Here is an 11,127-nt window from a genome sequence, read left to right as displayed (position 1 = left end):
TATGCAGGCAAGGTCCCAGTGTGCCGCTAAGTTGGATTCAATTTCTCTGCAGGAATACACAACAGTCTTCTTTATCTAGCCTATGTGGCGGGTTAGGCAAGCTACATCGTAACTTCTTATATTTGGAAAATGTATTCCTTCCTTAAGTTCCTCACCTTTGTCCAGCATTAGCTTCTTGAGTGAGATGCGGGGTGTTCTGCCTGCCCAGATAAATTTAGTGAATTCCGAGTGTAAGTGGGTCACGTCTCGGTGTTTGAACAGTAGGGGGATCGTTCACATTGGATATACTAGTTTTGAAAAGCTCTAATACAGGAAAGCAATACGTCATTAGTCACGAGGTTTAATCTCATTGGGTTAGAAAAACATTAAGAATGGTGCTTTGTTGAACAATCAGCGCAGCGAGAATAAATATGTGAAATGTCCTTCAAATGACTATTCTCTCTTGTGCGTTTGGATGATCGCAGCGTCTTATCAGCACGATTTGCTCTTTTCCCAAAGCTCAGGACATGGGGGAGTTTTTTCTGATAGCGGCTGTACCAGGCAAATGTTCTCGGATGAATAGAAAGAAATAAACAAATCATTAGACATTGCACCGAATATCCTGCTGTAAAGTTATTTTTGCAAATTTATTGTTTCACTACACACAAGCTTATTTACATCTTATAATGCTCCATTTTGTATCTAGCGGCCATTTTGAGACAGATTCTTCCATTTTATGGACCTGTACCTTCTCACTGTGATGTGAGAAATACCTGTGATGCCCCTTCATAAAAGGGAGGGGGGAGGGCTGCTCCTTATCTCCTCCCTTGGATTCCTTAGTCCAGCCAGAGATATTGATAGTCTATTCTAGTTGCGTTTCCTGTAAATCACGTGTTCACATAGCGACATACACCTGGGGTGTAAACATATGTTAACCCCTTAACGACTGCCCCATCAGGAAACTACGTCCTCAGAAAGTGGGCTTTAATCCTAGAGGACGTAGTTTTATGCATTCTCTTAGGATTAATGCCCACTTGCCTGAGGACGTGACAGCTCTATGCTATCGGTGCCCGCAGGTAGCCGACAGCATGGAGCTGTCATCCCAGGATGTGGGCAGTCCAATGGATAGCGCCGATCGCAAAAAAGTAAAGAAAACTGTGTAAAAAGTTAGATATTCAGCTGCCCTGCTGGATCGGATCCATCAGGGCAGCTAAAAATCCTCACCCGCCTTCTCCCCGCTGCCGGCTGAAGATGTGGTCCTCCCGGACCCGCCGCCGGCCTTCTGCGCATGCGCGCCAGACGATGACATCACGCGCACGCGCAGAAGCCCGGGTGTCCCCGGCAAATTTAAAAACTCCTGGCTCCCGGCTCCTGAAGGTAGCCGGGAACCAGGAGGTGTTACCGGGGACCGCTATCGCCGCTATCCATTGGATAGCGACAATCGTGAAAAAGTTAAAGAAAGTTAAAAAAAAGTAAAGTTTCACCTCCCCTCATGGATCGGATCCATGAGGGGAGGTGAAAATACTCACCTCGGGTCCTCTGCGATGTCCCGGGACACGAAGTGCCCGTCTGCGCATGCGCGCCTGATGATTGACATCGGACGCGTGCACAGAGGGGCTCGAGCCCCGGGAAATTTAAAATCCCTCTGCTCTGGGCTGCCATGTGTAGCTCGGAGCAGAGGGATGTCACTGGGGACATGATCACTGTCATCCAATGGATGACAGTGATCATGTAAAGTAAAAAAAAGTGTAAAAAGTAAAAAAAAAAGGGTAAAAAGTAAAAAAAAAAGTAAAAAGTTTTAAAAAGTTAAAAAAGCTTGCGTTTCATCTCCCCCCACGGATCATATCTGTGAGGGAGGATGAAATGACGCACCTAAGGCCCGCGGGTTTGTCTGCGGACCTTACCCCAGCTTCTGCGCACGCCGCCGTCGCCACAATGGCAGGCGCATGCGCAAAAGCTGTGATAATTTAAAATCTCCCTGCTCCTGGCTATAAAACTCAGCCAAGAGCCTGGAGATTTCACGGAGAGCCGCGGTGAGCGGTTCCTGATCACATGATCACAGCTATCCAATGGATAATGTCGATCACGTAAAAGTAAAAAAAGGGCGAAGGTTCATCTCCCCTCACCGATGCGATCGATGAAAGGAGATGAAACTTTTTACCGGAGGCCTCCGTATTTGCACCCCGACGCGATCTTCCTCCGTGAACTTTCCCGGATTCTGCACACGCGACTGCCGGCAAAACACCGGACACATGCGCAGGAGTCGGGGAGCCCAGGAAACTTAAAATCACCGTTGGTCGCCGAGAGCCTGGAGCGGTGACGGGTGGCCTCGTTGAGCGGTCGCCGGTCACGTGAAAAAAAGGTAGCGATCTAACTTTGGCCGGTCTCACATGACCGGATAGGAATTACGGATTCCGCATGCATCTGATCCGTGGTAATACGCAGATCAATCGCATTGGATTACACAATTGCGCTCACATTAGCGGGTTGGAATTACGTAATCCACTCGCAGAAAAGAGAACGCAGCAGGTTCTATTTTACCGCGGATATCTGCAACATAAAGCCCATTGTGCTCCATGGTCGTGGATATACCCGCAGCCCATATGCAACTACGTTGTAAACGGGCTGCGGGTACCCGTGTCATCGCTAAGCGACGGTGCGGGAAATGCAAACAAAAAAAATGACCGCCCGTGTGAGTAGGAAGTTATGCGCAGTACATTACGCGGCCGTATGCCGGGTCACAGCCGAGCTCACAGCTGGGATCCGCTGCGGGCCCCCGCAAGCGGATTCCACCTACGGCTGCGTGAGCCCGGCGTTATTCAGACCGCTACCTGTAATACGCAATTTACAAGAAGCCCCGGGAACGCTCGCCTTCATGCAGTTCCAGGAGTACCTTGTTGAGCGCCTTCTGTGTGAGACCGCCGCACCTCATCGAGCTTACGGAGACTCACGGAACGCCACTTTTTACACCCCATACCCGCCACTGAGGTCAAGAAATGACCCCCAAAAAGCATGAGAGGAGGGGGGATACCGGTTTTATTGCCCCATGTACCCATCCCAACCAGCCTCCGTAATTACCCCTGTCTTTGGAAATACTACACAGTTCACATTATTACTTTTATCTAAGATTTAGGGAACGCAAAAAGGGCGCGGAGGGGTAGGGGTGTGTGTGTGTGTGTGTGTGTGTGGGGGGATATTTTTTAAGGTGTCAATTTTTATTCCGTACAAGTGGGCAATGGGGCCTGGGATTTATTCAGTTGTGCCCTGCAATCCAACGGGTGTTCCCTCCATTCTGGGCCTAGCCATGTGTCCTGTAAGTAGATTAGGGCCACAATGGGTATGTTTTTGAACACGGGACAAACGGGGGGATCCATTTTGGGGTGAAAGTCTTCATTCCTATGTACACTGTACAAAAAGACCAGTTTTTAAATTGACAAAATTGCCAAAAAAATGAAAATCGTTATTTTTTCCTTCTGCTTTGCTTAGATTTATTCAAATACTGTGGGGTCAAAATACGCAGTACACCCCTAGATGAACACGTTAAGGGGTCTAGTTTTTAAAATGGGGTCATTTGTGGGGGTTCTTTATCGTTTTGGATGCTCAATGGCTCTATAAGTGGGCAATGGGGCCTGGAATTTATTCCGTTGTACCCTGAAATCCAATGGGTGCTTCTTCTATTATAGGCCTAGCCATGTGTCCTTTAAGTAGACTAGGGCCACAAGGGTTATGGTTCTGAACACAGGACAAACGGGGGGATCCATTTTGGGGTGAACGTCTTCATTCCTATGTACACTGTACAAAAAAAACTGTTTTTAAATTGATACAACTGCCAAAAAAATGAAAATTGTAATTTTTTTCCTACTGCTTTGCTTAGATTTATTCCAAAATTGTAGAGTAAAAATACACAGTACACCCCTAGATGAATTCGTTCAGGGTTCTAGTTTTCAAAATGGGGTCATTTGTGGGGGTTCTCTGTCGTTTTGGCCGCTCAAGGGCTTTACAAGTGGGCAATGGGGACTAAATCACCTTCATGCTAAATTTCTGTTCTGAAAGCCACCGACTACTCCTTTCATTTTGGGCCCCGTTGTGCATCGAGACAAAAGATTAGGGCCACAATGGGTATGTCTCTGAACACGGGAGAAATGGGGGTATCTATTTTTGGGTGCAAGTCTTCATTCATGTGTGTGCTGTACAAAGAAAGCAGTTTTTAAAATGACAGAATTGCCAAAAAAACGAAAATCACAATTTTTTCCTTTTGCTTTGCGTGAATTCATTCAAAAACTATGAGGTCAAAATACGCAGTACACCCCTAGATAAATTCGTTAAGGGGTCTAGTTTTCAAAATTGGGTCATTTGTGGGGGTTCTCTTTGGTTTTGGCCGCTCAAGAGCTCTACAAAGGTGCTATGGGGCCTAAAACGCCTTCAAGGAAAATTTATATAAAGACACCGACTACTCCTTTCATTTTGGATCCCGTTGTGCATCCAGACATGAGATTAGGGCCACAATGGGTATGTCTCTGAACACGGGAGAAACGGGGGTATCCATTTTGGGGTGTAAATCCTCATTTTCTTGGGCACTATAGGAAAAAAATATGTCTTTAAAATGACATATTTGCAAAAATATGAAATTTTATTTTTTCTCCTCTAAATTTAATTAATTCCTGAAAAAAAACTGTGGGGTCAAAATACCCCTGACACCCCTCAGTGAATACATTAAGGGGTGTGGTTTTTAAAATGGGGTCATTTGGGGGGGGGGTATCTATTATTCTGACACTAATGAGCCTTTGCAAACTTGGCTTGGTGCAGGAAAACAAAGTGTTCCTCAAAATGCTGAAAAGTAATGTTAAATTTGTACGTCCTCTAAATGGTTAAAAAAACACAAACGTTTTTCAAATGTGCATCCAGAATAAAGTAAACAGATGGAAATATATATCTTATCAAAAATTTGTACAGTATGTTCGGACATATTTGAGATATTACAGTTGAAAATGTGAAAAAATGACAATTTTTTCAAAATTTTCCCAATTTTGGTACTTTTAATAAATATACACAAATTCTATTGGTCTCTTTTTACAACCAAAATGAAGTACAACATGTGGGAAAAAACATGTCAGAATCACTTGGATATGTAAAGCCTTTACGGAGTTATGCTACGTTGAACGATGCATGTCAGATTTCCAAAATTTGGCTCCGTCACTAAGGCGCAAACAGGCTTCGTCACTAAGGGGTTAATCATCAGCGTCGTTACATACTAGGCCAATCAGGAGTTGTTGTGATGTTGGGCGCGGTATGCATGTAATTGGTGCGTCACATTCAGTATAACTGTAGTGTACTTGCTTACAATAAACCAGAAGGGTATGGGGGTCACGGGGAGCATCCGTGAGTCCAAATATGAAGCTTCTCATCATAACCGATCTGGAGCAGACCAGTGAAATCCACACATCTACAGGATTACTTGGTTTCTCCTGCTGGGAACAATCACACAGAGCTGATACTGGGGAGCCAACAAGCAAAACCCAGAAACACGGAGGAAGACGAGGCATGGCTAACAGCCAGAAGGACAGTCCTCCCTCCAGCAGAGGGCGCTGCACAACCCACAAGAACTGCCTACAAAGAGGAACATCTTCCCCTCCTCTTCAGGCTTGAATCCCGCCCACCCAGTCACATGACAATGAGGTCATCACAGGTCCTGCAGCTCTAGGAGTGCATACAGAGCTGAAGCGGATCAGCTGTTCTCTCTGTTATCAGCCAGTGTCAAAGCATATATATATATATATATATACGCACACACACAACAGTACGGTAAGCTGACATCGGGGGCTGTTCTCTCTGTTATCAGCCGGTATTAGAGGATATATATATACAGCAGTACAGTAAGCTGACATCAGGGGTTGTTCTCTCTGTTATCAGCCAGTATCAGAGGACATAAATATATACACACACACAGCAGTACAGTAAGCTTACATCAGGGTATCAGGGTTGTTCTCTGTTATCAGCCGGTATCAGACGATTATTTTTATAGATATATATATATACATATACACATACACACACAGCAGTACGGTAATCTGACGTCGGGGGTTGTTCTCTCTGTTATCAGCCGGTATCAGAGTATGTGTGTATGTGTATATGTATATATATATACACATACAGCAGTACAGTAGGCTGACATCAGGGGTTGTTCTCTCTGTTATCAGGCGGTATTAGAGGATATATATATATGCAGCAGTACAGTTAGCTGACATCTGGTGATGTACGGTGGTGTGTAGTGTGTGAGCTGGGTGATGTACGGACAGGAGGAGGTGATGTACGGTGGTGTGTAGTGTGCGGGCTGGGTGATGTACGGACAGGAGGAGGTGATGTACGGTGGTGTGTAGTGTGCGGGCTGGGAGATGTATGGACAGGAGGAGGTGATGTACAGTGGTGTGTAGTGTGCGGGCTGGGTGATGTACGGACAGGAGGAGGTGATGTACGGTGGTGTGTAGTGTGCGGGCTGGGTGATGTACGGTGGTGTGTAGTGTGCGGGCTGGGTGATGTACGGTGGTGTGTAGTGTGCGGGCTGGGTGATGTACGGACAGGAGGAGGTGATGTACGGTGGTGTGTAGTGTGCGGGCTGGGTGATGTACAGACAGGAGGAGGTGATGTACGCTGGTGTGTAGTGTGCGGGCTGGGTGATGTACGGTGGTGTGTAGTGTGCGGGCTGGGTGATGTACGGTGGTGTGTAGTGTGCGGGCTGGGTGATGTATGGACAGGAGGAGGTGATGTACGGTGGTGTGTAGTGTGTGGGCTGGGTGATGTACAGACAGGAGGAGGTGATGTACGGTGGTGTGTAGTGTGCGGGCTGGGTGATGTACGGTGGTGTGTAGTGTGTGGGCTGGGTGATGTACGGACAGGAGGAGGTGATGTACGGTGGTGTGTAGTGTGTGGGCTGGGTGATGTACGGACAGGAGGAGGTGATGTACGGCGGTGTGTAGTGTGCGGGCTGGGTGATGTACGGACAGGAGGAGGTGATGTACGGTGGTGTGTAGTGTGCGGGCTGGGTGATGTACGGTGGTGTGTAGTGTGCGGGCTGGGTGATGTACGGACAGGAGGAGGTGATGTACGGTGGTGTGTAGTGTGTGGGCTGGGTGATGTACGGACAGGAGGAGGTGATGTACGGTGGTGTGTAGTGTGCGGGCTGGGTGATGTACGGTGGTGTGTAGTGTGTGGGCTGGGTGATGTACGGTGGTGTGTAATGTGCGGGCTGGGTGATGTACGGACAGGAGGAGGTGATGTACGGTGGTGTGTAGTGTAGGCGCTGGGTGATGTACGGTGGTGTGTAGTGTGCGGGCTGGGTGATGTACGGACAGGAGGAGGTGATGTACGGTGGTGTGTAGTGTGCGGGCTGGGTGATGTACGGACAGGAGGAGGTGATGTACGGTGGTGTGTAGTGTGCGGGCTGGGTGATGTACGGTGGTGTGTAGTGTAGGCGCTGGGTGATGTACGGTGGTGTGTAGTGTGCGGGCTGGGTGATGTACGGACAGGAGGAGGTGATGTACGGTGGTGTGTAGTGTGCGGGCTGGGTGATGTACGGTGGTGTGTAGTGTGTGGGCTGGGTGATGTACGGACAGGAGGAGGTGATGTATGGTGGTGTGTAGTGTGCGGGCTGGGTGATGTACGGACAGGAGGAGGTGATGTACGGTGGTGTGTAGTGTGCGGGCTGGGTGATGTACGGACAGGAGAAGGTGATGTACGGTGGTGTGTAGTGTGTGGGCTGGGTGATGTACGGTGGTGTGTAGTGTGCGGGCTGGGTGATGTACGGACAGGAGGAGGTGATGTACGGTGGTGTGTAGTGTGCGGGCTGGGTGATGTACGGACAGGAGGAGGTGATGTACGGTGGTGTGTAGTGTGTGGGCTGGGTGATGTACGGTGGTGTGTAGTGTGGGGGCTGGGTGATGTACGGACAGGAGGAGGTGATGTACGGTGGTGTGTAGTATGCGGGCTGGGTGATATACGGTGGTGTGTAGTGTGCGGGCTGGGTGATGTATGGACAGGAGGAGGTGATGTACGGTGGTGTGTAGTGTGCGGGCTGGGTGATGTACGGACAGGAGGAGGTGATGTACGGTGGAGTGTAGTGTGCGGTCTGGGTGATGTACGGACAGGAGGAGGTGATGTACGGTGGTGTGTAGTGTGCGGGCTGGGTGATGTATGGACAGGAGGAGGTGATGTACGGTGGTGTGTAGTGTGCGGGCTGGGTGATGTACGGACAGGAGGAGGTGATGTACGGTGGAGTGTAGTGTGCGGTCTGGGTGATGTACGGACAGGAGGAGGTGATGTACGGTGGTGGGTAGTGTGTGGGCTGGGTGATGTACGGTGGTGTGTAGTGTGCGGGCTGGGTGATGTACGGACAGGAGGAGGTGATGTACGGTGGTGTGTAGTATGCGGGCTGGGTGATATACGGTGGTGTGTAGTGTGCGGGCTGGGTGATGTATGGACAGGAGGAGGTGATGTACGGTGGTGTGTAGTGTGCGGGCTGGGTGATGTACGGTGGTGTGTAGTGTGCGGGCTGGGTGATGTAGGGACAGGAGGAGGTGATGTACGGTGGTGTGTAGTGTGCGGGCTGGGTGATGTACGGTGGTGTGTAGTGTGTGGGCTGGGTGATGTACGGACAGGAGGAGGTGATGTACGGTGGTGTGTAGTGTGCGGGCTGGGTGATGTACGGTGGTGTGTAGTGTGTGGGCTGGGTGATGTATAGACAGGAGGAGGTGATGTACGGTGGTGTGTAGTGTGCGGGCTGGGTGATGTACGGACAGGAGGAGGTGATGTACGGGGGTGTGGAGTGTGCGGGCTGGGTGATGTAGGGACAGGAGGAGGTGATGTACGGTGGTGTGTAGTGTGCGGGCTGGGTGATGTACGGTGGTGTGTAGTGTGCGGGCTGGGTGATGTACGGACAGGAGGAGGTGATGTACGGGGGTGTGGAGTGTGCGGGCTGGGTGATGTAGGGACAGGAGGAGGTGATGTACGGTGGTGTGTAGTGTGCGGGCTGGGTGATGTACGGTGGTGTGTAGTGGGCGGGCTGGGTGATGTACGGACAGGAGGAGGTGATGTACGGTGGTGTGTAGTGTGCGGGCTGGGTGATGTACGGTGGTGTGTAGTGTGCGGGCTGGGTGATGTACGGACAGGAGGAGGTGATGTACGGGGGTGTGGAGTGTGCGGGCTGGGTGATGTAGGGACAGGAGGAGGTGATGTACGGTGTTGTGTAGTGCGCGGGCTGGGTGATGTACGGACAGGAGGAGGTGATGTACGGTGGTGTGTAGTGTGTGGGCTGGGTGATGTACGGACAGGAGGAGGTGATGTACGGTGGTGTGTAGTGTGCGGGCTGGGTGATGTATGGACAGGAGGAGGTGATGTACGGTGGTGGGTAGTGTGCGGGCTGGGTGATGTACGGTGGTGTGTAGTGGGCGGGCTGGGTGATGTACGGACAGGAGGAGGTGATGTACGGTGGTGTGTAGTGTGCGGGCTGGGTGATGTACAGACAGGAGGAGGTGATATACGGCGGTGTGTAGTGTGTGGGCTGAGTGATGTACGGACAGGAGGAGGGGATGTATGGTGGTGTGGAGTGTGTGAGCTGGGTGATGTACAGACAGGAGGAGGTGATGTACGGTGGTGTGTAGTGTGCGGGCTGGGTGATGTACGGACAGGAGGAGGTGATGTACGGTGGTGTGTAGTGTGCGGGCTGGGTGATGTACGGACAGGAGGAGGTGATGTACGGTGGTGTGTAGTGTGTGGGCTGGGTGATATACGGACAGGAGGAGGTGATGTACGGTGGTGTGTAGTGTGTGGGCTGGGTGATGTACGGTGGTGTGTAGTGTGCGGGCTGGGTGATGTACGGACAGGAGGAGGTGATGTACGGTGGTGTGTAGTGTGCGGGCTGGGTGATGTACGGTGGTGTGTAGTGTGCGGGCTGGGTGATGTACGGACAGGAGGAGGTGATGTACGGTGGTGTGTAGTGTGCGGGCTGGGTGATGTACGGTGGTGTGTAGTGTGCGGGCTGGGTGATGTATGGACAGGAGGAGGTGATGTACGGTGGTGTGTAGTGTGTGGGCTGGGTGATGTACAGACAGGAGGAGGTGATATACGGTGGTGTGTAGTGTGCGGGCTGGGTGATGTACGGTGGTGTGTAGTGTGTGGGCTGGGTGATGTACGTACAGGAGGAGGTGATGTACGGTGGTGTGTAGTGTGCGGGCTGGGTGATGTACGGTGGTGTGTAGTGTGTGGGCTGGGTGATGTACGGACAGGAGGAGGTGATGTACGGTGGTGTGTAGTGTAGGCGCTGGGTGATGTACGGTGGTGTGTAGTGTGCGGGCTGGGTGATGTACGGACAGGAGGAGGTGATGTACGGTGGTGTGTAGTGTGCGGGCTGGGTGATGTACAGACAGGAGGAGGTGATGTACGGTGGTGTGTAGTGTGCGGGCTGGATGATGTACGGTGGTGTGTAGTGTAGGCGCTGGGTGATGTACGGTGGTGTGTAGTGTGCGGGCTGGGTGATGTACGGACAGGAGGAGGTGATGTACAGTGGTGTGTAGTGTGTGGGCTGGGTGATGCACGGACAGGAGGAGGTGATGTACAGTGGTGTGTAGTGTGTGGGCTGGGTGATGCACGGACAGGAGGAGGTGATGTACAGTGGTGTGTAGTGTGTGGGCTGGGTGATGTACGGTGGTGTGTAGTGTGCGGGCTGGGTGATGTACGGACAGGAGGAGGTGATGTACAGTGGTGTGTAGTGTGTGGGCTGGGTGATGTACGGACAGGAGGAGGTGATGTACGGTGGTGTGTAGTGTGTGGGCTGGGTGATGTACGGTGGTGTGTAGTGTGCGGGCTGGGTGATGTACGGACAGGAGGAGGTGATGTACGGTGGTGTGTAGTGTGCGGGCTGGGTGATGTACGGTGGTGTGTAGTGTGCGGGCTGGGTGATGTACGGACAGGAGGAGGTGATGTACGGTGGTGTGTAGTGTGTGGGCTGGGTGATGTACGGACAGGAGGAGGTGATGTATGGTGGTGTGTAGTGTGCGGGCTGGGTGATGTACGGACAGGAGGAGGTGATGTACGGTGGTGTGTAGTGTGCGGGCTGGGTGATGTACAGACAGGAGGAGGTGATGTACGGTGGTGTGT

The 11,127-nt window shown here is 51.0% G+C and overlaps 1 protein-coding gene across 2 annotated transcripts in view; it reads left to right on the top strand.

Moving 5' to 3' along the window:
• The first annotated feature begins 5,666 nt into the window (after positions 1 to 5,666).
• LOC136592316 (zinc finger protein 585B-like) overlaps positions 5,667 to 11,127 on the top strand; it is a 98,153-nt gene continuing 92,692 nt past the window's right edge. For both annotated transcript variants that reach the window (XM_066588591.1, XM_066588590.1), the window contains exon 1: positions 5,667 to 5,781. The gene's annotated coding sequence lies outside the window, so the exon portion shown is untranslated. The remainder of the gene's footprint in view (positions 5,782 to 11,127) is intronic.

The sequence above is a fragment of the Eleutherodactylus coqui genome, chromosome 1 (genome assembly GCF_035609145.1).
Source record: "Eleutherodactylus coqui strain aEleCoq1 chromosome 1, aEleCoq1.hap1, whole genome shotgun sequence".
NCBI lineage: Eukaryota > Metazoa > Chordata > Amphibia > Anura > Eleutherodactylidae > Eleutherodactylus > Eleutherodactylus coqui.
The sequence above is the reverse complement of the archived record's forward strand: the minus strand, read 5'-3'. Positions and strand labels throughout refer to the sequence as shown.